The following is a 26,386-nucleotide window of genomic DNA, read 5'->3' on the forward strand; positions in this document are numbered from 1 at the left end:
GGGTGGCCAGACCATCTAAGCCACCCCTCCGGCCCGACCCACCCACCTACCCCCACCCCCACCCTGTTTAAGGAACCAGCCCGCCCCTCCTCCTGGATCCAGCAAAGGCACCAGTTACTTGTTCTCGCTCCCTCGTGCTGTAGCAGGAACCTCAATAAAGCCTTGCCTGAACTCTTCACCTGGCCTGATCAATTTCTACTGATTAAGGGCTCCAAGAACCCAGGTAACAGTTATCAGCTAATACCCTCATGGTAACACAGTGTTTGTAAATTAATCAGAATTGAACACTAGTTGCTTTTACAGGTCACATTTTACAGAATTTTCATTAATCTGAATGCCACGTGTTAACAGGAAATGGAACAGGACCACAGCGTCAGGAACTCTGTACCTTGTATGGAAGAGTCACTATTATTTTTATAAAGACATGAATCCACCTCTTTGTCGACCTTATTTCAGGTACTGGCAAGCTTATCAGCGTAATAGCCACTTATCTTACCAGCAAAAGTGAGTTCAGCAATAGACGGAGTAATTGCAATCTATGACGGCCCACCGGCAAACCCGGAGAATAATGAAGGGGCGCTATTATAGGGAAAAAGAGTAGTTTGGAGGGGCTGTAATAACCGAGGAGTCCATTGGAGGAGCTGGGCGTCCATAATATGGAGGCTTCTCAGTGGCTGGGCTGTCCTGGCCCAGAGAGGTTTTCTCCTTTCTGCTGGGTAGTAAGATGCGCCTTCCCGTTGGAGACGTAGAGGGTGGTCTCTACCTGTTTGGAGTAATTGATGAAGCTTGGGGAGACGGGGGGTGGGGGGACGCAGAGAGCTCTCCCTATAGGCCCATTTCCACTCCAACTTTAGCTGAGGTTTTTTCAATTAATTCCACAGAACTTTCTGCATTTTCCCCACAACTGCAGTGGAAGACAGGACATTCCTGAGACCCTTCCCAGAACAACACGAGTCCAAACAACACGCTCCGCGCCAGGAGACCAAGAACAGACCTGAGGAACTTACTACTCTAAATGGAAGGAGAGGGGGAAAGGATCCGTTATTTTACCTTTACTGAAAACTGAGGCCAGAGTGAAAGCAGAACCGTCAGGTCCAGGGCGGGTCCCCTGCAGTCACCCCAACCGCCCTCCCCAAGTTCTGTCCTCCCTCCGACCCCACCCAGCAAAGGACTCGGGGAGGGACCCCCGCGTGGGGACGCGACAGGACGCCAAGACCCCACCCCGGGGCGGAGGGCTTATTGGGGTGGAGACTAGCAGGGGGAGCAGGGAGGGAGACGCGGGACCCCGTCAGCTTCCAGCGGGTCCTTTGCCTGTTCCAACCAGCCCCTCCTGGTCTCTGGCCCCAGCTCGGGCACTCACCATCTCCTCCTCGCTCTGAGCTCTCCCCGGCGTCACGCCAGCGGCCCCGAGACTTGGGCAGGTGAGAGCGATGGGGAACGTACACCTGGGATAGCGTGGGCCAGGCGGGCAAGAGCTTGGCGTGCTCACGAGCTCAGTGTGCGCACCAGCGCTGCTTAAGTACAAGAGCCACGACAACACGGGCCGAAATTGCGCCCGCCCCCGACCCTAATTGGGCGGTGCCCTGGGCTCCGCGCCCTGATTGGACGGAGTTCGGGACTCCACGCCCTGATTGGCGGGTTTCCAAATTCTTCCCTGACACTTGATTGGGCAGTTCTCCAGCCCCTACTACAGATGAGAGGTTAGTCCTCCAGGCCCCGCCCCCGCCGTTCCTAATTGGACAGCATCACGGACTCCCTGGGAACCCGAGCAAAAGGCCGGCTGAGGTCACGTGTTGTATGCCTCAGACGGTACCTACGTGGCCTCCTTCCCGGGACGGGTCTCCGAGCGGAAACCCCTCCCGGCAAGGCTGACTCGTCGTCCGCCCGCCACTCGGCGGCCCCTCGTAGTCCTCCTGCTGGACCTGGATGTCCTGACTCAGTTTCTTTGCGGAGCGCCCCTTGTCCGGAGCGGGGACTGGAAGGACGAGAATGGGACAGGGCAGGGGGTCCTGTTATGGTGACCTTCGGGGTCAGGGGTCGGCCTGATGCGAGGTCATCTGGGTCTGTGCCCTTTAAGAACAAAGACTCTGACGTCACCGCGTGCAACGAAGGGTCAGGTTCCGTCCCACAGGTGACCTTTGACACGGGGAGGGCCCGCCTTCCATCCCCTCCCCATGTCTTGGGCTAGAGGTCAGCAGCCCTCAGCCAGGGACCTTTGCCCCGTGGGAATTCGGACCCCCAGTCCCCAGACTACGTGCAGGACTGGTCTTAGCACAGCCACAGGTGTGAGAGGCCACAGACCTCAGGTGTGCATTTTACACTACAAGGAAATTTATGTCAGATCAGGCTTTAGTCAGCCCATGTGACATTTGAAACGTTAAAAGCTATTATTTCCTTTTTCAGATTATAGAGTGATGGTTGCACAGGTGAGCGACATACAAAAAACAATGAGTTTTACACTTAAATTGAGTGAACGGGGCTTCCCTGGTGGCGCAGTCGTTGAGAGTCGGCCTGCCGATGCGGGGGACACGGGTTCGTGCCCCGGTCTGGGAGGATCCCACATGCCGCAGAGCGACTGGGCCCGTTAGCTATGGCCGCTGAGCCTGCGCGTCCGGAGCCTGTGCTCCACAACGGGAGAGGCCACAACAGTGAGAGGCCCGCGTACCGCAAAAAAAAAAAAAAAACAAGACTGCAGTTGCACTGTTGAACACACACACACACTCTGGAAACAACAGAGGCCCCAAGAGCAAATGGATAAGTTAATCAGATGACTCACAGGTTCCGACACCAGCTTGTGTGAAACAGACTGGGCTAAGATAGAAAACATTTTCAATATAATATCAATAGTGTATTACTGAGAATACCCACTGATTAAAAGTTCGAAAGAAGCAAAATTACACCAAACACCCTTTGGTGATGAACATGAGAGGGCAGGGGCTTCCGTGGTGGTCCAGTGGTTAAGAATCCGCCTGCCAATGCAGGGGCCTCCCTGGTGGTCCAGTGGTTAAGAATCCGCCTGCCAATGCAGGGGCCATGGGTTCGCACCCTGGTACTGGACGATCCCACATGCCGTGGAACAGCTAAGCCCATGCACCACAACTACTAAGCCTGTGCTCTAGAACCCGCATGACACAACTACTGAAGCCCGTGAGCCACAACTACTGAAGCCCACATGCCTAGAGCCTGTGCTCCGCTACAAGAGAAGCCACCATAATAAGAAGCCCATGCACCACAACAAAGAGCAGCGCCCACTCGCCACAACTAGAGAAAGCCCACACACAGCAACGATGACCCAACGCAGCGCAAAAAATAAAACGAAAAACAAAAGAAACACAAAACTTGAGTAGCTGTATTTCACACAGAGCAGATTTCAGAAGGAGGAAAATTCTCAGAGATAAAGAGAGGCATGACATGATGATAAAGGCATCGATTCTCCAAGACATAACAACCCTTAGTGTGTGTGCACCTAACAACAGAGTCCACATGCTAGAGACAAAAACCGATACGACGGCATCGAAAAATGGAAGAATCCACTATCAGAGACTTCAATATATCTCTATCAGAAATGACAGATCCTGGAGGCAAAAAGTGAGTAAGAAGATAAATGAACTCAACAGCACCATCCATAACTCGATATAATTCACAACTACGGACGACGTCATCCAGAGACAGCAGCACACAGATTCCTCTCAAATGCACATGGGACCGTCACCAACATACACCGTATCTTGGGCCACAAAACAAACCTTGATGAATTTAAAAGAATAGAAATCACAGTGAATGCTCTTAGGCCACAGTGGAATTAAACTGGAAATAACATAAAGGTAGCTGGAAAGTTCCCCAAGTACTTGTAAACAACAAACTTCCAAATAACAAACGGATCAAAGAAGAAATCTCCAGAGAAATAAAAAGTATTTTGAACTTAATGAAACGAAAATAACAGTTATCAAAATTTGAGGGATGCAGGGCTTCCCTGGTGGCACACTGGTTAAGAACCGCCTGCCCAGTGGTTAAGAATCTGCCTGGCCATGCAGGGGACACGGGTTCAAGCCCTGCTACAGGAAGATCCCATGAGCCACGGAGCAACTAAGCCCATGTGCCACAACCGATGAGCCTGCGAGCCACAACTACTGAAGCCCACGTGCCTAGAGCCCGTGCTCCGCAACAAGAGAAGCCACCATAATAAGAAGCCCATGCACCACAACAAAGAGCAGCCCCCACTCGCCACAACTAGAGAAAGCCCACACACAGCAACGATGACCCAACGCAGCCCAAAAAATAAAACGAAAAACAAAAGACCCCAAAAAAAAAAAACACAAAACTTGAGTAGGTGTATTTTACACAGAGCAGATTTCAGAAGAAGGAAAATTCTCAAAGAGAGGCATGACATGATGATAAAGGCATCGATTCTCCAAGAAGACATAACAACCCTTAGTGCGTGTGCACCTAACAACAGAGTCCACATGCTAGAGACAAAAACTGATACGACGGCATCGAAAAATGGAAGAATCCACTGTCAGAGACTTCAATGTATCGCTATCAGAAATGACAGATCCTGGAGGCAAAAAGTGAGTAAGAAGATAAATGAACTCAACAGCACCATCCACAACTGGATATAATTCACACCTACGGACGACGTCATCCAAAGACAGCAGCACACAGATTCCTCTCAAGTGCACATGGGACCATCACCAACAAACACCGTATCTTGGGCCATAAAACAAACCTTGATGAATTTAAAAGAATAGAAATCACAATGAATGCTCTTAGGCCACAGTGGAATTAAACTGGAAATAACATAAAGGTAGCTGGAAAGTCCCCCAAGTACTTGTAAACAACAAACTTCCAAATAACAAACGGATCAAAGAAGAAATCTCCAGAGAAATAAAAAATATTTTGAACTTAATGAAACGAAAATAACAGTTATCAAAATTTGAGGGATGCAGGGCTTCCCTGGTGGCACACTGGTTAAGAACCGCCTGCCCAGTGGTTAAGAATCTGCCTGGCCATGCAGGGGACACGGGTTCAAGCCCTGCTACAGGAAGATCCCATGAGCCACGGAGCAACTAAGCCCATGTGCCACAACCGATGAGCCTGCGAGCCACAACTACTGAAGCCCACGTGCCTAGAGCCCGTGCTCCGCAACAAGAGAAGCCACTGCAATGAGAAGCCCGCACACCACAACGAAAAGTAGGCCCCTCTCGCTGCAACTAGAAAAAGCCCGCGCGCAGCAACGAAGCCCCAACGCAGCCAAAAATAAAGAAAAAAAAGCCACCCGGCAATGACCAACCACCCTAAACGACCACGTGCAGACGCCCCACCGTGCTCAGAGTCTGATGCAGCAGCAGCAGGACCCACTAGCACAGACAGTGATGGCTAACCAGGTGAGTCTGCTCCTTGCAGGGCAGCTCTTGCTGTAGGAACCCTGACAACTCAAGGCAGCACAGGCCAGCCTCCAGGAAACGCCTTCAGATACACAGGCCACGCAGAACAGAGCTAAGATATCTCAGCTCCACACTCCCTGAGGGCCCTGATTTGTTCTCGTGGGCCTTGCCATCCACTGGAGGAGCAGTGGCTGAGAAAAGGGTTTCCAACTCTATGGAGTCTTCGTCACAGGCCTCATCATTGTCGCCCTGGTTAAATGTGCGCTACCGTGGCCTCAGTATCTATGTCCTTGGACATAATCTGCTACTCAGAGGACTGCTATTCCTGATGCCGAGGAATCACAGGATGGATCGTCGAGGGTTTGGCTAAGCTGCTCCATGGTAACGCTGCTCTGGCATCCATTCTGTTGGGCCAGGCAGCCTTCAGGGTCCTGGAATTGACACTAGCCCCTTGCATGAGTGCATGCCCTAGACGGCAGCCCCCAGAGGCATGAACAAACATAAGTTCCTATGACTTCACCAGCGGCCCTTGTGATCAACAGTCTCCCCTGCTTCCCCTTGTGCACCCCTTACATAAGACCCCTGTGGAGCTAACCACAGAGATTGTCAGAGTGGATCAAGGAAACAAGACCCAACCATAGGTTGTCTACAAGAAACTCACTTTAAAGATGCAAATAACAGAAAATGGATGGAGAAAGACATACCATGCTAGCACCAATCGAAAGAAAACCGGAGGGACTTCCCTGGTGGCGCAGCGGTTAAGAATCCTCCTGCCAGTGCAGGGGCCATGGGTTCGTGCCCTGGTACTGGAAGATCCCACATGCCGTGGAGCAGCTAAGCCCATGCACCACAACTACTGAGCCTGTGCTCTAGAGTCCGCATGCCACAGCTACTGAAGCCTACATGCCTAGAGCCCGTGCTCTGCTACAAAAGAAGCAACCGCAATGAGAAGCCGGTGCACCGCAAGAGCAGCCCCCGCTCGCCGCAACTAGAGAAAGCCTGCACACAGCAACGAAGACCCAACGCAGCCCCCAAAAACAAACAAACAAAAACCGGAAAAAACCCAGAAAACTTGAGTAGCTGTATTTCACACAGAGCGGATTTCAGAGGAAGGAAATTCTCAGAGATAAAGAGAGGCATGACATGATGATAAAGGCATCGATTCTCCAAGACATAACAACCCTTAGTGCGTGTGCACCTAACAACAGAGTCCACATGCTAGAGACAAAAACTGATACGACGGCATCGAAAAATGGAAGAATCCACTATCAGAGACTTCAATGTATCTCTATCAGAAATGACAGATCCTGGAGGCAAAAAGTGAGTAAGAAGATAAATGAACTCAACAGCACCATCCACAACTGGATATAATTCACACCTACGGACGACGTCATCCAAAGACAGCAGCACACAGATTCCTCTCAAGTGCACATGGGACCATCACCAACAAACACCGTATCTTGGGCCATAAAACAAACCTTGATGAATTTAAAAGAATAGAAATCACAGTGAATGCTCTTAGGCCACAGTGGAATTAAACTGGAAATAACATAAAGGTAGCTGGAAAGTCCCCCAAGTACTTGTAGACTACAAACTTCCAAATAACAAACGGATCAAAGAAGAAATCCCCAGAAAAATAAAAAATATTTTGAACTTAATGAAAATGAAAATAACACTTATCAAAATTTGACGGATGCAGGGCTTCCCTGGTGGTACAGTGGTTAAGAACCACCCAGCAATGCAGGGGACACGGGTTCAAGCCCTGGTACAGGAAGATCCTACGAGCCACGGAGCAACTAAGCCCATGTGCCACAACTAATGAGCCTGTGAGCCACAACTACTGAAGCCCGCGTGCCTAGAGCCCATGCTCTGCAGCAAGAGAAGCCACCACAATGAGAAGCCCGTGCACTGCAACGAAGAGTAGTCCCTGCTCGCCACAACTAGAGAAAAGCCCGCACGAAGCAACAAAGACTCAATGCAGACAAAAATAAAATTTTTTTAAACGTGAGGGATGCAGTGAAAGCAATGCTTAGAGAAAGCACTGAAAGGATATATTAAAAAAGAAGATAAAAAATCAATAATCTAAACCTCTACCTTAAGAAACTAGAAAAAGGGCAAATTAAATCTAAAGTAATCAGAAGAAAAAAATACTAAAATTTGGAGCAGAAATCAATAAAATTTAAAACAGGAAATTGGTAGAGAACATCAACTAAACCAAAAACTGGCTCTCTGAAAAGATCAATAAAATCATTCGCTAACTAGGAAAAAAATAGAGAAGACAGAAATTATTATCAGCAAAGAACTAGGGGATATCATTGCACGTCTTATGGATGTTGAAAGGGTAATAATGGAATACTAGGAATAACTATACCCACAAATTTAATAACCTTGTTGGAATGGCCCTATTTCTTAAAAGACACAGCCTGCAAGAACTCACACAAGAAGAAATAGATAATCTGAATAGTCCTATATCTATGAAAGAAACTGAATGAACAATCAGTAACCTTCCAGGAACCTTGCTACACTGTTGGTGGCGATGTAAATTGGTGCAGCCACTATGGAAAACAGTATGGAGGGTCCTTACAAAACTAAAAACAGAATTACCATATGATCCAGCAATCCCACTACTGGGCATATATCTGGACAAAACTGTAATTTAAAAAGATATATACATCCCAATGTTCACAGCATCACTATTTACAATAGCCAAGACATGGAAGCAACCTGAGTGGATAAAGAACATGTGGTACACATGCAATGGAATATTACTCAGCCATAAAAAAGACTGAAATAATGCCATTTGCAGCAACATAGATGGACCTAGAGATAGTCATACTAAGTGAAGTAAACCAGAGAAAGGGAAATATCATATATTGCTTATATGTAGAATCTAAAACAATAAATAAAAGAAAATAAAACATACAAATGAACTTATTTCCAAAATAGAAAGAGACTCACAAACATAGGAAACAAACTTATGGTTACCAAAGGGGAAAGGGGCAGGGACAGAGGGATATATTAGGAAGTTGGGATTAACATATACACACTACTATATATAAAATAGATAATCAACAAGGACGTATTATATAGCACAGGGAATACTCAATATTTTGTAACAACCTGTAAGAGTAAAGAATCTGAAAAATATATGTATGTGTGCATGTGTGTGTATAAAACTGAATCGCTGTGCTGTACACCTGAAACTAACACACTATTGTAAATCAACTGTACTTCAATAAAAAAGTAAAGTAAAAAATAATATAATTACTAACCTTCCAAAACAGAAAACACCAGATCCAGATGGGTTCCCTGGTGAATTCTACCAAACATTTGAGGAAGAAATTAATTCTCTACAATTAGTTTCAGAGGACAGAAGCAGAGGGAATGTGCACTAACTCATTCTATGAGGTAAGCATTTCCCTAATAACAAAACCACACAGACATTACAAGGAAACTATAGGTCAGTCTCTCTCATAAAGAGTGATGTAAAAATCCCAAACAAAATATTAACAAACTGGGGATTTCTCTGGTAGTCCAGTGGGTAAGACTCCATGGGGGGCCCAGGTTTGATCCCTGTTCGGGGAACTAGATCCCATATGCCGCAACGAAGAGTTTGCATGCTGCAGCTAAGTAGACCGCATGCCTCAAGGAAACCAGTGCAGTCAAAATAAATAAATATTTAAAAATATTAACAAACTGAATCCAATAATATAGAAGAATTATACGCCATAACCAAGTGGTATTTATCCCAGGTATGCAAGGCTGGCTCAACATTCAAAAATCACTTCAGGGGACTTCCTTTGTGGTCCAGTGGTTAAGAATCCACCTTCCAATGCAGGGGACGTGGGTTTGATCCCTGGTGAGGGAACTAGGATCTCACATGCCACAGGGCAACTAAGCCCACGTGCCACAACTACTGAGCCTGTGCGCCTCAACTAGAGAGCCAGCGTGCTGCAAACTACAGAGCCCATGCACTCTGGAGCCCGTGAACCACAACTAGAGAGCCTGTGGGCCACAACTAGAGAGAAGCCCACGCGCCGCAATGAAAGATCCCACGTGCGGCAACTAAGACCCAACACAGCCAAAAATAATAAAAATAAAATAATTTTTAAAAATCACTTCAACGGTCTAAACAAAAATCACAGCATATCAAAAGATTTTTCTAAATCTATTTGAAAAGGCAAGACTATGGAGATGGTAGTAAAAGGATCAGTGGTTGCTGGGGATTGGGGTTGGGGGAGGGGCGACTAGGAGGCGCACAGGGCATTTTTTAGGGCAGTGAACGTGTTTCGTAGGATACTATAAAGGTGGACGCATCTTCTTCTAAGCCCACAGAACATACATGCAAAGTCAGCTGTGGACTGTGGGTGATGACACGTCAGTGTAGGTTCATCCACTGGAACCAACACACCACCACCTCACACGTTCAGGGGTCTGTAGGCCGGCAGGCCCAATTTACCATGCGCCCATAACTGCCCACGGGCATCTGGTAGCCCTCCTAGCAAAACAGAGCAGTGGCGCACCACGATGACCACTCGCTGGGCCCTGCTGCAGACGAGACCCTCCCGGGCCCTGAGACGGGGCTGCTGGCACCCAGCTGCCCTGATGCCTTGGGTTGCGCATGTGCCCCTGGCGCCTCCCACGTGCCGATGCAGCACATGCCTTGTGTCTAGATGCTTTCCATGGAGCTGCTGACCGCTTGGCTGAGGACTATTCGTTGACCGGCCAGGGCAGGGGCAGCTTCCCTGAAGGGGCCTTTCATTGCATGTGGGTAGACAGCCCTGGCGAGGCTGCACAAAAGCACGGCAGACATAGCTGGACAGAGCCCGGAAGCCCCCAGGGTGTCTCCCACCCCTCTCCAATGCCCTCGGATTAAGCGGATTCCAACACTCTTCGACGTCTGCTTGTCTTAACCACTTGACACTGCTTGGTCACTAGGCTTCTAAGCTTCACACTCAGACGAGTTCACATTCGATTAGCTGAGATGAGGTGTGTCAGTCATCAAAGATATCAGAGGTGAATTACAATAAAGAGGCTGGATCCACTCGTGATGCGATCTGTGGTCTGACTAGGAAGAACTTCCAGAGCCCCATCCTCTTCCCTGCCTGGCCCGGTCTATGCGAATGGATAAGGAGGCCCACGAGTGCCATGTGTCCTGTGGGTGGGAAGATCAAACCTCATCAACGCCCAGCCACGACGGAGGCCCCACCAGCTCTTCCTCTGGCCACCTGCAAGAGCGCACACCTGCGTCCATCTCCCCAGATTACCAACTATTTTCTGATCCTCTTGGTGCGAGTGGCATCACCCTGACAACCAAGCCCATCTTGGGTGGGGGCAGGGTTGATCCCCCTCCTAAAGGGCAACCAGAGAACAGAAGATGTTTGGGGGCTGAGAAACAGGGGTCTAGTATGGGCAATTTGGAGAAGATGAGGCCGAGACATCCAAGTGTATACGATTTCCAAAGCTTTCAGAAGCACGTGTCATAGCAGAAAACCCTCGAGGCCACCCGAGTGGCTACTAGCAGTAGAATCAAGAAATGAACAGGGTGCAGCCCCACCACAGGGCCCTACAGACTAGCGAAAGGGACCAGACTGCCATCCCATGGGCAGCTAACAGCGCTGAGTAACGGAAAACTGACAGAATGCCATTTGCACTCCAAAGAAAGCACACAGAATTAAAACACAGTGACCCAGGGAGACACACACTTGTCACTCACCCGCCAGAGGAGGCCTGTCTGGGAGTCATGTTGAGCGGGGGCTGGTGTGAGGGATTCATCCAGGTCTTGGCCTGGCCGTCCCTCCATCGATGTCCACCTCAGTAAGTTTACGTGGGTCCCGCAATGGCTTATGCATTTTCTACAGACACTATATTTGACAATTAAATCCTATGAAGTGGGGGCTTGGAGACAAGATGGCAGAGTGGAAGGACGTGAGCTCGTCCCCCTCATGAAAATACCAAAATCACAACTAACTGCTCAACAACCACTGACCAAAAACCACCGGAAGCTACCAAAAAAGTTACCCTACATCTAAAGACAAAGAAGCCGCAAAGAGACAGCAGGAGGGGCGCAATCACGATGAAATCAAATTCCATACCCACCAGCTGGGCAACCCACAAACTAGAAAATATTTACACTGGAAAGGTTCACACACAGGAGTTAAAGTTCTGAGCCCCACATCCGTCTCCCCAGCCTGGGAGTCTGGCATTGGGAGGGTGAGTGCCCAAACCAGCTGGCTTTGAAGGCCACTGGGGTTTGATCACCAAATTCCACACGACTGGGGGAAACAGAAGCTCTACTCTTGGAGGAGGCACACAAGGTCTCAAACACACCAGGACCCGGGAGGAAAAGCAGTGACCTCATAAGGGCCTGGGCCAGACCTACCTGCTGATGTTGGAGAATCTCCCGTGGAAGCAGGGGGTGGCTGTGGCTCACTGTGGGGACAGAGACACTGGCAGTGTAAGTTCTGGGAAGTGCTCATTGGCGTGAGACCGCCTGGAGGCCAAGCTTTTCTCACTAAGACCCGGCCCCACCCAACAACCTGTAGGCTCCAGTGCTGGGATGCCTCAGGCCAAATAACCAACAGGGCGGGAACACAGCCCTGCCCATCGGAAGACAGGCTGCCTGAATTCTTCCTAAGCCTACAGCTTCTCACTAAAAACAACCCCTGACACGGCCCTGCCCACCAGAGGGACCAGACCCAGCTATACCCACCAGTGGGCAGGAACAAGTCCCTCCTACCAGGAAGCCAGCACAAGCCCTTCGCCAGCCTCACCCACCACGGGGCAGACACCTGAATCAAGAACTACAATCCCGGGCTTCCCTGGTGGCGCAGTGGTTGAGAATCTGCCTGCCAATGCAGGGGACACAGGTTCGAGCCCTGATCCAGGAAGATCCCACATGCCGCGGAGCAACTAAGCCCGTGCGCCACAACTACTGAGCCTGCGCTCTAGAACCTGCGCACCTGAGACCGAGTGCCACAACTACTGAAGCTCACGCACCTAGAGCCCATGCTCCGCAACAAGAGGAGCCACCGCAATGAGAAGCCCGCGCACAACGGAGAGTAGCCCCTGCTCACAACTAGAGAAAGCCCACGCGCAGCAACAAAGACTCAATGCAGCCAAAAATACAATTAATTAATTTAAAACGGAACTACAATCCTGCAGCCTGTGGAATGGAAACCACAATCACAGAAAGTTAGACAAAATTAGACAGCAGAGGAATATGTCCCAGACGAAGGAACAAGATAAAAGCCCAGAAGAACAACTAAGTAAAGTGGAGATGAACAATTTACCCCAGAGTAATGACAGTAAAGATGATCCAAGATCTCGGGAAAAGCATGGAGGCACAGACCAGGAAAATAAAGGAAATGTTTAACAAAGACCTAGAGCATCTAAACAACAAACAGAAATGAACATACAATAACTGAAATGAAAAATACACTAGAAGGAAACAATAGCAGAATCAATGAGGCAGAAAAACAGATAAGTGAGCTGGAAGACAGAATAATGGAAATCACTACCCTGGAACGGAATAAAGAAAAAAGAATGAAAAGAAATAATGACAGTCTAAGAGGCCCTCTAAAACAACATTAAACACACCAAAATTCATTCACATTATAGGGGTCCCAGAAGCAAAAGAAAGGACCCGAGGAAATATTCAAAGAAATAATAGCTGGAAACTTCCTTATCACAAGAAAGGAAGCACAGGGAGTCCAGGCAAGATAAACCCAAGGAGGAACAAGCCAAGGCACATATTAATCAAATTTACAAAAACTGGGACTTTCCTGGTGCTCCAGTGGAGAAGACTGCACGCTCCCAATGCAGGGGGGGGCCCAGGTTCGATCCCTCATGGGGGAACTAGATCCCACATGCCACAACTGAGAGTTCACATGCTGCACTAAGGGTTTGCATGCCACAACTAAGAGTTTGCATGCCACAATAAAAGATGCTGCATGCTGCAACTCAAGATTCCACATGCCACAACAAAGATTGAAGATCCTGCATGCCACAAATAAGACCCAGCACAGCCAAATACATAAAGATTTTATTAACTTACAAAAATTAAAGACAGAAAGAAAATACTAAAAGCAACAAATAACATAAAAGGGAATCCCCATAAGGTGATAGGGTGATTTTCCAGCAGAAACGCTACAGGCCCAAAGAAAGTGGCACAATATATTTAAAGTTATGAAAGGGAAAAACCTACAACCAAGAATACCCTACTCAGCAAGGCTCTCATTCAGATTCAACGGAGAAATAGAAACCTTTGCAAAGAAGCAAAAGCTAAGAGAATTCAGCACCACCAAACTAGCTTTACAACAAATGCTAAAGGAACTTCTCTAGGTGGAAAAGAAAAGGCCAAAACTACGAACAAGAAATGGGAAAGCTCACTACTAAAGGCAAACATACAGCAGAGGTAGGAAATCATCCACATACAAACATAATATCAAAACCAGCAATCGTGAGAAGAGGAAAGTACAAATACAGGATACTGGAAATGCATTTGAAAGTAAAAAGACCAGCAACTGAAAACAATCTTGTATGTATATAGACTGCTATATCAAAACTCCATGATAACCTCAAACCGAAAATCTACAATAGATACACACACACACAAAAGAATAAAGAATCCAAACACAACACTAAAGTTAGTCATCAAATCACGAGAAAAAAAATCCTACAAAAACAAATCCAAAACAATTAACAAAATGGCAATAAGAACATACAAATCAATAATTACCTTAAACATAAATGGATTAAATACTCTAACCAAAAGACACAGACTGGCTGAATGGATACAGAAACAAGACCCATACATATGCTGTCTAAAAAAGACCCACTTCATATCTAGGGACACACTGAAAGTGAAGGGATGTAAAAAGGTATTCCACACAAATGGAAATCAAATGAAAGCTCAGTAGCAATACTCATCGGACGGAACAGACATGAAAATAAAAGCTGTTACAAGAGACAGACACTACGTAATGATCAAGGGATCAATCCAAGAAGAAGATATAACAATTGTAAATATATATGCATACAGCAGAAGAGCACCTTAATATATAAGACAAAAGCTAACAGCCATCAAAGGAGAAATTAACAGTAACTCAATAATACTGGGGAAACTTAATACCCCACTTTCATCAATGGACAGATCATCCAGACAGAAAACCAATAAGGAAACATAGGGCTTAAATGACATGTTAGACCAGATGGACTTATTTATTTTTTATTTATTTATTTATACATTGAGTCTTTTTAATGCTTATTTGTTTATTTATCTTTGGCTGTGATGGTTCTTCATTGCTGCATGTGGACTTTCTTTAGTTGCAGCAAGCAGGGGTTACTCTTGATTGTGGTGCACAGGCGTCTCACTGCACTGGCTTCTCTTGTGGAGCACAGGCTCTAGGTGTGGTGGCTTCAGTAGTTGTGGCACGCAGGCTCAGTAGTTGTGGCTCACAGGCTCTAGAGCACAGGCTCAGTAGTTGTGGCGCATGGGCTTTGTTTCTCTGCAGCATGTGGGATCTTCCCAGACCAGGGATCAAACCCATGTCCCCTGCATTGGCAGGTGGATTCTTAACCACTACGCCACCATGGAAGTCCCTAGATCTGATGGACTTAATTGATATTTATAGAAGTAGCAGAATACACATTCCTCTCAAGTGCACATGGAACATTCTCCAAAATAGAACACATGCTGAGCCACAAAGCAAGCCTCGGTAAATTTATGAAACTGAAATCATATCAAGCATCTTTTCTGATCACAATGCTATGAGATTATAATTCAACAAGAAAAAACTGTAAAAGACACAAACACATACAGGCTAAACAATATGCTACTACACAACCAATGGATCACGCAAGAAGTCAAAGCAGAAATAGAAAATACCTAGAGAAAAATGAAAACGAAAACGATTCAAAACCTCCAGGACACAGCAAAAACAGTTCTAAGAAAAGTTTATAGCAATACAGTTGTACCTCAGGAAACAAGAAAAATATCAAATAAACAACCTAACCTTACACCTAAAGCAACTAGAGAAAGAAAAACAAACAAAACCCAAACTTAGTAGAAGGAAAGAAATCATCAAGATCAGAGCAGAAATGAATGAAATTAGAGACAAAGTAATAGAAAAGATCAATGAGACTAAAAGCCAGTTCTTTCAAAAGATAAACAACAAAACTCATAAACCTTTAGCCAGACTCATCAGGAAAAAATGGAGGGCTCAAATCAAAAAACTTAGAAATGAAAATGGAAAAGTTAAAACAGACACCACAAAAATACAAAGGATCATAAGAGACTACTACACGCAACTATATGCCAATAAAATGGACAACCCAGAAGAAATGGACAAATTCTTAGAAAAGTACAATCTCCCAAGACTGAACTAGGAAGAAATAGAAAATATGAAGAGAAAAATCACAAGTACTGAAATTGAAACTGTGATTTAAAAACTCCCACCAAACGGAAGTCCAGGACAAGACTGTTTCCCAGGTGAATTCTATCAAACATTTAGGGAAGAGTTAATGCCTATGCTTCTGAAACTATTCCAAAACACTGCAAAGGAAGGAACACTCCCAAACTCATTTTTTTTTTTTTTTTTTTTTTTTTTTTTTTTTTTTTTTTGGTACGCGGGCCTCTCACTGTTGTGACCTTTCCCATTGCAGAGCACAGGCTCCGCACACGCAGGCTTAGCGGCCATGGCTCACGGGCCCAGCCGCTCTGCGGCACGTGGGATCTTCCCGGACTGGGGCACGAACCCGTGTCCCCTGCATCGGCAGGTGGACTCTCAACCACTGCGCCACCAGGGAAGCCCCCAAACTCATTTTATGAGGCCACCATAACTCTGATACCAAAACCAGACAAAGATACAACAAAAAGAAAATTGTAGTCCAGTATCACTGGTGAACACACACGCCAAAATCCTCAACAAAATACTAGCAAACCGTGGGAATTCCCTGGCAGTCCAGGGGTTAGGACTCCATGCTCTCACTGCTGAGGGTCTGGGTTCGATCTCTGGTCAGGGAACTAAAACCCCATAAGCCACACAGCATGGCCAAAAAAAAAAAAAATACTAGCAAACCAAATCCAACAATACATTAAAAGGATCATACACCATGATCAAGTGGGATTTACCCCGGGGATATAAGGATTCTTCAATATCTGCAGATGGATCACTGTGATACACCACTTTAACCATCTGATCATCTCAATAGACACAGAAAAGGTTTTTGACAAAATTCAAAACCGATTTATGATAAAAACTCTCCAGAGAGTGGGCATAGAGGGAACATACCTCAACATAATGAAGTCCATATATGACAAATCCACAACTAACATCACACTCAATGATGAAAAGCTGAAAGCATTTCCTCTAAGATCAGGAACAAGACAAGGATGTCCACTCTCGCCACTTTTACTCAGCATAGTTTTGGAAGTTCTGGCCATGGCAATCAGAGAAGAAAAAGAAATAAAAGGAAAAGAAGAAGTAAAACTGTCACTCTTTGCAGATGACATGATACTATACATAGAAAGCCATAAAGATGCTGCAGAAAACTACTAGAGCTCATCAAGGAATTCCGTAAAGTTTCAGGATACAAAATTAATACACAGAAACCTGTTGCATTCCTATACACTAACAACAAAAGATTAGAAAGAGAAATTAAGGAAACAACTCCATTCACCATCCCATCAAAAAAAATAAAATACCTAGGAATAAACCTACCTGAGGAGGCAAAGACCTGTATTCTGAAAACTATGATATGCTGATGAAAGAAACTGAACATGACACAAACAGATGGAAAGATATACCATTTTCTTGGATTGACAGAATCAATATTGTCAAAACAACTATACTGCCCAAGGCTATCTTCAGATTCAATGCAAGCCCTATCAAATTACCAATGGCATTTTTCACAGAACTAGAACAAAAATTTTTTTAATTTGTATGGAAAGACAAATGACCCCAAATAGCCAAAGCAATCTTTGGGTCAACAAAGAACGGAGCTGGAGGAATCAGGCTCCCTAACTTCAGACTATACTACGGAGCTACTGTAATCAAGACAGTGTGTTACAGACACAAAAACAGAAATATAGATCAATGGAATGGGATAGAAAGCCCACAGATAAACCCACGCACCTATGGTCAATTAATGTACAACAAAGGAGGCAAGAATATACAATGGAGGAAACAGTCTCTTCGGTAAGTGGTGCTGGGAAAACTGGACAGCTGCATGTAAAAGAATGAAATTAGAACCATCTCTAACAACATACACAAAAATAAACTCTAAATGGATTAAAGATCTAAGTGTAAGTCCGGACACTATAAAATTCTTAGAGGAGAGCATAGGCAGAACACTCTTCGACATAAATCACAGCAATATCTTTTTTGATCCATCTCCTACAGAAATGAAAATAAAAACAAAAATAAACATACGGGACCTCATTAAACTCAAAAGCTTTTGCACAGCAAAGGAAACCATAAACAAAAAGACAACCCACAGAATGGGAGAATATATTTAGAAATGATGCAACCAACAAGGGATTAATTGCCAATATTTACAAACAGCTCATGCACCTCAATATCAAAAAAACAAACACCCAATCAAAAAATAGGCAGAAAGTGACTTCCCTGGCAGTCCACTGGTTAAGACCTCACCTTCAAATGTATGGGGTGGGTTCGATCCCTGGTCGGGAAGCTAAGATCCCACATGCCTCGTGGCCAAAAAATCCAAGGCATAAAACAGAAGCAATATTATAACAAATTCAATAAAGACTTTACAAATGGTTCACATCAAAAAAAAAATCTTTAAACAACTGGCAGACCTAAATAGACATTTCTCCAAAGAAGACATACAGATAGCCAAGAGGCACATGAAAAGATGCTCAACATCGCTAATTATTAGAGAAATACAAATCAAAACTACGAGATACCACCTCACACCAGTCAGAATAGCCATCATCAAAAAGTCTACAAATAGGGCTTCCCTAGTGGCGCAGTGGTTGAGAGTCCGCCTGCCGATGCAGGGGACACGGGTTCGTGCCCCGGTCCGGGAAGATCCCACATGCCGCAGAGCTGCTAGGCCCGTGAGCCATGGCTGCTGAGACTGCGCGTCCGGAGCCTGTGCTCCGCAACGGGAGAGGCCACAACAGTGAGAGGCCCGTGTACTGCCAAAAAAAAAAAAAAAAAAAAAGGCTACAAATAATAAATGCTGGAGAGGGTGTGGAAAAAACGGAACCCTCCTACCCTGTTGGTATTAATGTAAATCTGTACAGCCACTATGGAGAACAGCATGGAGGGACCTTAAAAAACTTAAAATAGAGCTAGCATATGATCCAGCAATCCTACTCTTGGGCATATATCTGGAGAAAACCATGCTTTGAAAGAATACATCACCACAGTGTTCACTGCAGTGCTGTTTACAATAACCAAGACATGCAAGCAACCCAAATGTCCATCAACAGATGAATGGATAAAGATGTGGTACCTATACACAATGGAATTTTTCAGCCATTAACAAGAATGAAATAATGCCATTTGCAGCAACATGGATGGACCTAGAGACTGTCATACTAAGTGAGGTAAGTCACACAGAGAAAGACAAATATATGATAACACTCATGTTAGATCTTATTTGAAAAAAGTGATACAAATGAACTTATTTACAAAACAGAAACAAACTCACAGATTTTGAAAACGAACTTATGGTTACCAAAGGGTAAACCTGGGAGGTGGGATAAATTAGGAGCTTGGGATTAACATACACACAGTACTCTAATAAAACAATGTAAAGCAACTATACTCCAATAAAAATTAATTTTTAAAAATACACACACTATATATAAAATAGATAACCAACAAGACCACCGGGAACTCTACTCAATATTCCATAATAGTGCTTCCCTGGTGGTGCAGTGGTTAATAATCTGCTTGCCAATGCAGGGGACACGGATTCGAGCCCTCCTCTGGGAAGATCCCACATGCCGTGGAGCAACGAAGACCCAACGCAGCCAAATATAAATAAAATTTAAAAATATATATTCCATAATAACCTAAATGTGAAAAGAAATTGAAAAAGAATAGATATATGTATAACTGAATCACTTTGCTGTACATCTGGAACGATCACATTGTAAATCAAATACAGTCCAACATGAAATAACTCTAAGTATTACATATGGAAGATCCACAAAGAAGTTGAATCAGAGAATAAGCTTATAATCAGAATATAGGGTTTCTGGTAAGTTTCCAGAAATGCAATACAAAAACAGATCTTGGTGCATTGTGAATCACTAGTAACAGCAGCTAAAAGACATTTTTAGAGGATAACCTAGACCATTAAAACTAACTTTAGGGCTTCCCTGGTGGCGCGGTGGTTGCGAGTCCGCCTGCCCATGCAGGGGACATGGGTTCGTGCCGCGGTCTGGGAAGATCCCACATGCCGCGGAGTGGCTGGGCCCGTGAGCCATGGCCGCTGAGCCTGCACCTCCGGAGCCTGTGCTCCGCAACGGGAGAGGCCGCGGCAGTGAGAGGCCCGCGTACTGCAAAAAAAAAAAAACTAACTTTAATGGCACCTTTTCAATTTGTTAGAAATTGTAAGTCCTAAAGTATGTCTGCGAAATAATATCAAATTTATATAGTGATCCCTACCCCGGTTCCCGGCACAGAGCTCTTAAAACCCTTAAAATGGATTAAAGATGCACCAGGAGCATCTTCCGTTCTGTGGGGGCAACTGGGTGGGCTCCGGGATGGGACTGGTCAGCAGAAAGGCTGCGCCATGATTGGAAGCTTGGGCTTTTTAGCCCCACCCCCCAACCTCCAGAGAGGGGCGAGGGGCTGGAAACAGAGTGAATAAGTGATCACGCCTGGGTGAAGAAGCCTCCATAAAATCCCAGTAGCAGGGGGTTCTGAGAGCTTCAAGGTGAACACATCCACACCAGGAGGGTGACACACCCCAGGTCCAGGGGCACAGAAGCTCCTGCACTCGGGACCCTCCCAGACCTCGCCCTGTGTATCTCTTCATCTGGACGTCCGTGTGTATCTTTTATCATATCCTTCACTAAACTGGTAAACGTAAGCAGTCCCCCTGAGTTCTGAGAGCCGCTCTAGCAAATTAACTGAACCTGAGAAGGGGTTATGGGAAACTGATCTGTAGCCAAGTCAGACAGAAGTTGTGGGCAACGTAGGGACCAACTACCTTCGATTAGCATCTAAAGTGGGGGGACGGTCCTTAGGGACTGAGCCCTTAACCTGTGGGGGAGGCCGTCTGACACTGTCTCCAGGTGGACGGTGTCAGAACTGAGTTGGGTTGTAGGACACCTGGTTGGTGTCACAGAATTGCTGGGTCTGGGAAACCCCTATAGCTCTGGTGACCAGAAGTATCAGAAGTGAAATGTTCTGTGTGAAAGTAAAACAGACACAGTGCAGAGAGCTGTAGTTACTTCCAAGGCAATCTCTAATGAAGGACATAAAATGATGTGGTTTTTTTTTTCTTTTTAGCCGCACCACTTGGCGGGATCTTAGTTCTCCGACCAGAGTTCAAACCCGGGTCCCCTGCAATGGAAGCTCAGAGTCTTAACCACTGGACCGCCAGGGAAGTCCCTGAAACGATTATAAAGGGAAAATTATGAAGTGTTACCGAACGACATCAGAGCAGAAAGAAAGAGAGAGTACGTGTTCTCAGAAAAGAGACGCAATGCCATCATGATGGCAACCCTCCGGAAGAGATGCAGAGTGTTAACAAAATTCCATCACATCCAAAACCAGGGCGGGTTTGTTGCTTTATGAAAAACTACTTCTAAAAACTGAAATGAGAGCCAAATGTCTAAGAACAGCCAAGTTTCCTACAGAACAAGGTGGAAGAACTTTCCCTAAAACACATCAAAGCATTTAAGCCCAGACAGTAGTTGGGGCCACACAGCATTAGCAGAAGGAGGGACTCACAGACCTGGGGAAAGAATGGACACAGGGCAGGAATCTCCTCCAGCGCAGGACAAACGGCTGTCTACGGGCGATGGGGTAGGGAGGTGGGTAACACTGTCAATGTCATGTATAATAATCCATTTAATGCAGATTTTGGGGGGTTTTTTTTGGCCGCGGCCCGAGGCATGAGGGATCCTAGTTTCCTGACAAGGGATCGAACCCGCACCCCCTACAGTGGAAGCACAGAGCCTTTACCACTGGACCGCCAGGGAAGTACTTACAGAAGTTAAAGGCAAGTGTCCCACGACTTCTGTATACAGATTTTTCTTATATAAGGAAAATAAAAAAGAAGCTACAAAGGAGGAGATTGACCTGTTAACCTTGACTTCACTCACCACAGAATAAAGGGGATGAAAAGATAAACCACGCATGGGGAGAAAATATTGGCAGTGCCTGCAAACGAAAAAGGATTCATGCCCAGAGCATCTAAAGAAAACTGAAGAAATCAATAAACATACAAATACACACATCGCACACAAGATGAAGCACCACACCCTTGTCCGGTAAGAACCCTACGTAACCACGAAGAGATCCTGGCTCCCACTCGAGGTGGACAAACATTTATCGAGGTCACTCAGCGATGGGGACCACAAGGAAGAAATAAACAGGCGGGCAAGAATACACTCCAGACACGACCAGCATTTTCTGAGTAAATTTAAACTTATTCATAAGCTACGAAGCCACGCTTTTTTCTCTGAAGTGCAGAAACTCAAGTCGCATCTCGCACTTGGAGATAAAAACAAGAATGACTGTCGCAGCATTGCTAGCTAATAAAAAAATGCACTTGGGGAATTCCCTGGCGATCCAGAGGTTAGGGCTCTGCGCTTCTACTGCAGGGGGCCCGGGAACTAAGATCCCACAAGCCATGGTGCAGCCAAAGAAAAAAAAACACGTGGAAGAACCCAGGCAGCAGAGGCACTGGAACACATGAGTCAAGGGGAGAGCTGAGCCTCAGACACCAGCACGTGTGAAACAGACTGGGGCTGAGAAACCCCAGAGAAACCTCTGTGTGACATTACTGGTGATTTACGAACTAACGTTCACTTATTGGAAACTGAAGGGGCAAAATCAGACGGCACACTGCTTGGTGATAAGAGATGGTAAAGGTATGAATAATAAAGAATCAGGACAGAGGTCACCTTGGCAACAGGAGGGAGAGACGATGTGGGAGAAGCACAGGAGATGCGGAGATGCCAACAGGTACCAGGGCCTACCTGTACACCTGGGGGGTGAGTCCACAGGTGTTTATATTGTTATTATTAATGTTGCAGCAAAACAGAAACAAGCAAACGGGCTTAGGCACAGACCAGCCAAACGGGCCTGAAAGACATAAGCAACCTTGGTTATTCTGTAGCTGTTACTACTAACAAACACCTGTAGCTAGACTTGTCCTTCACAAAGCTGATTACTCTAGGAATCCACATGAATTAACACTCTGCACCTGGCACTCTTCTCCCCCTACACTCCCTTGTAGCGCTCTTTATTTCACAGGCCTATAACTTCAGGGATACCAGACCCGGTTGCCAGGCTGCCTAACGCCAGCTGTGACCACTTTGAAATAATGCAAGAAAAAAGTGCAAGACCTTCACAACTTTGATCCTTATCACCCACCCCAGACTGAGAGTCCTGAGTATAAAAAACTTCTCTCTACCCTTTCGAGGGGGCACAGTTCTTGAGGCGCTAGCCTACTGTGTTCCCCCCTTTGCCTGGCAAAGAATCCAGCTATTCTTTCTTTTCCTCAAAACTGTCTCCATATTTCTGTTCCGCATCGGTGCACAGAGAGCCAAGATTATTTTCGCATCATTAACTTAATGCAAAAGTCACACGATTTAAGAGCAGCCCCACGGGAAGCACAGCACACCTCAGGACACACTACCCCCAGCACTACTGGAAGTGGGTCCCCTCCCCTCATGATCATGGCATCAACAGCTCCTCCTGTGGTAGTTCCATGGTCTGGAGGCCACCTGCATGGGGTGAGGGGGGCAGCAAGACCCCAGGGCACCTCCCTTCACCTCCCTCGCAGGCTCAGCTTTGCGCTCAGCTTGTCCCCCACCCCAGGTGATGCCCCTGCTTCAAGCTCCGTGGGTCATTTACAGGAGACAAAGACCCTCCTCCCAGAGTGTGAATGGGAGCCTGCAGGATCCCTGCTTCCACCTGTGTTCACGGATAACGTAGAGGGAAATTCTAGGGCACTTTTATGGTTTTAATAACTGGATCCTGCTTATTCCTTTCAGAAGACAGATATTGAGGCAGGCTGGGAGCTGGGACCCTTTGCTGCAGTGCTTGCACCTGGACAACCATTTCCTCCAGCAACAGATGCAAAGAAACTCTAAGGGACTGAAAATAACTGCACGCATGCGCAGTGGGGGCAAATTAAGAACAAGATACAAAAACGCCAAAACCCAACTGCCACTTCCGAGGTACCGGAGCAAAAGCAGAGTCCTGTGCATGATCCCCGCACGCTGCACCGCCACGGGGGTGGCCAGACCATCTAAGCCACCCCTCCGGCCCGACCCACCCACCTACCCCCACCCCCACCCTGTTTAAGGAACCAGCCCGCCCCTCCTCCTGGATCCAGCAAAGGCACCAGTTACTTGTTCTCGCTCCCTCGTGCTGTAGCAGGAACCTCAATAAAGCCTTGCCTGAACTCTTCACCTGGCCTGATCAATTTCTACTGATTAAGGGCTCCAAGAACCCAGGTAACAGTTATCAGCTAATACCCTCATGGTAACACAGTGTTTGTAAATTAATCAGAATTGAACACTAGTTGCTTTTACAGGTCACATTTTACAGAATTTTCATTAACCTGAATGCCACGTGTTAACAGGAAATGGAACAGGACCACAGCGTCAGGAACTCTGTACCTTGTATGGAAGAGTCACTATTATTTTTATAAAGACATGAATCCACCTCTTTGTCGACCTTATTTCAGGTACTGGCAAGCTTATCAGCGTAATAGCCACTTATCTTACCAGCAAAAGTGAGTTCAGCAATAGACGGAGTAATTGCAATCTATGACGGCCCACCGGCAAACCCGGAGAATAATGAAGGGGCGCTTACTATTATAGGGAAAAGGAGTAGTTTGGAGGGGCTGTAATAACCGAGGAGTCCATTGGAGGAGCTGGGCGTCCATAATATGGAGGCTTCTCAGTGGCTGGGCTGTCCTGGCCCAGAGAGGTTTTCTCCTTTCTGCTGGGTAGTAAGATGCGCCATCCCGTTGGAGACGTAGAGGGTGGTCTCTACCTGTTTGGAGTAATTGATGAAGCTTGGGGAGAGGGAGGGGGACGCAGAGAGCTCTCCCTATAGACCCATTTCCACTCCAACTTTAGCTGAGGTTTCTTCAATTAATTCCACAGAACTTTCTGCATTTTCCCCACAACTGCAGTGGAAGACAGGACATTCCTGAGACCCTTCCCAGAACAACACGAGTCCAAACAACACGCTCCGCGCCAGGAGACCAAGAACAGACCTGAGGAACTTACTACTCTAAGTGGAAGGAGAGGGGGAAAGGATCCGTTATTTTACCTTTACTGAAAACTGAGGCCAGAGTGAAAGCAGAACCGTCAGGTCCAGGGCGGGTCCCCTGCAGTCACCCCAACCGCCCTCCCCAAGTCCTGTCCTCCCTCCGACCCCACCCAGCAAAGGACTCGGGGCGGGACCCCCGCGTGGGGACGCGACAGGACGCCAAGACCCCACCCCGGGGCGGAGGGCTTATTGGGGTGGAGACTAGCAGGGGGAGCGGGGAGGGAGACGCGGGACCCCGTCAGCTTCCAGCGGGTCCTTTGCCTGTTCCAACCAGCCCCTCCTGGTCTCCGGCCCCAGCTCGGGCACTCACCATCTCCTCCTCGCTCTGAGCTCTCCCCGGCGTCACGCCAGCGGCCCCGAGACTTGGGCAGGTGAGAGCGATGGGGAACGTACACCTGGGATAGCGTGGGCCAGGCGCGTAAGAGCTTGGCGTGCTCACGAGCTCAGTGTGCGCACCAGCGCTGCTTAAGTACAAGAGCCACGACAACACGGGCCGAAATTGCGCCCGCCCCCGACCCTAATTGGACGGTGCCCTGGGCTCCGCGCCCTGATTGGACGGAGTTCGGGACTCCACGCCCTGATTGGCGGGTTTCCAAATTCTTCCCTGACACTTGATTGGGCAGTTCTCCAGCCCCTACTACAGATGAGAGGTTAGTCCTCCAGGCCCCGCCCCCGCCGTTCCTAATTGGACAGCATCACGGACTCCCTGGGAACCCGAGCAAAAGGCCGGCTGAGGTCACGTGTTGTATGCCTCAGACGGTACCTACGTGGCCTCCTTCCCGGGACGGGTCTCCGAGCGGAAACCCCTCCCGGCAAGGCTGACTCGTCGTCCGCCCGCCACTCGGCGGCCCCTAGTAGTCCTCCTGCTGGACCTGGATGTCCTGACTCAGTTTCTTTGCGGAGCGCCCCTTGTCCGGAGCGGGGACTGGAAGGACGAGAATGGGACAGGGCAGGGGGTCCTGTTATGGTGACCTTCGGGGTCAGGGGTCGGCCCGATGCGAGGTCATCCTGGGTCTGTGCCCTTTAAGAACAAAGACTCAGTGACGTCACCGCGTGCAACGAAGGGTCAGGTTCCGTCCCACAGGTGACCTTTGACACGGGGAGGGCCCGCCTTCCATCCCCTTCCCCATCTCTTGGGCTAGAGGTCAGCAGCCCTCAGCCGGGGACCTTTGCCCCGTGGGAATTCGGACCCCCAGTCCCCAGACTACGTGCAGGACTGGTCTTAGCACAGCCACAGGTGTGAGAGGCCACAGACCTCAGGTGTGCATTTTACACTACAAGGAAATTTATGTCAGATCAGGCTTTAGTCAGCCCATGTGACATTTGAAACGTTAAAAACTATTATTTCCTTTTTCAGATTATAGAGTGATGGTTGCACAGGTGAGCGACATACAAAAAACAGTGAGTTTTACACTTAAAAGAGTGAACGGGGCTTCCCTGGTGGCGCAGTCGTTGAGAGTCGGCCTGCCAATGCGGGGGACACGGGTTCGTGCCCCG

At 47.1% G+C, this 26,386-nt stretch overlaps 1 pseudogene; it reads right to left on the reverse strand.

Annotated features, from left to right (window-relative positions):
- Positions 1 to 667: 667 nt before the first annotated feature.
- LOC136120452 (zinc finger protein 77-like) overlaps positions 668 to 26,386 on the reverse strand; it is a 45,484-nt pseudogene continuing 19,765 nt past the window's right edge.

The sequence above is a fragment of the Phocoena phocoena genome, chromosome 3, assembly GCF_963924675.1.
Source record: "Phocoena phocoena chromosome 3, mPhoPho1.1, whole genome shotgun sequence".
NCBI classification, from domain to species: Eukaryota; Metazoa; Chordata; class Mammalia; order Artiodactyla; family Phocoenidae; genus Phocoena; species Phocoena phocoena.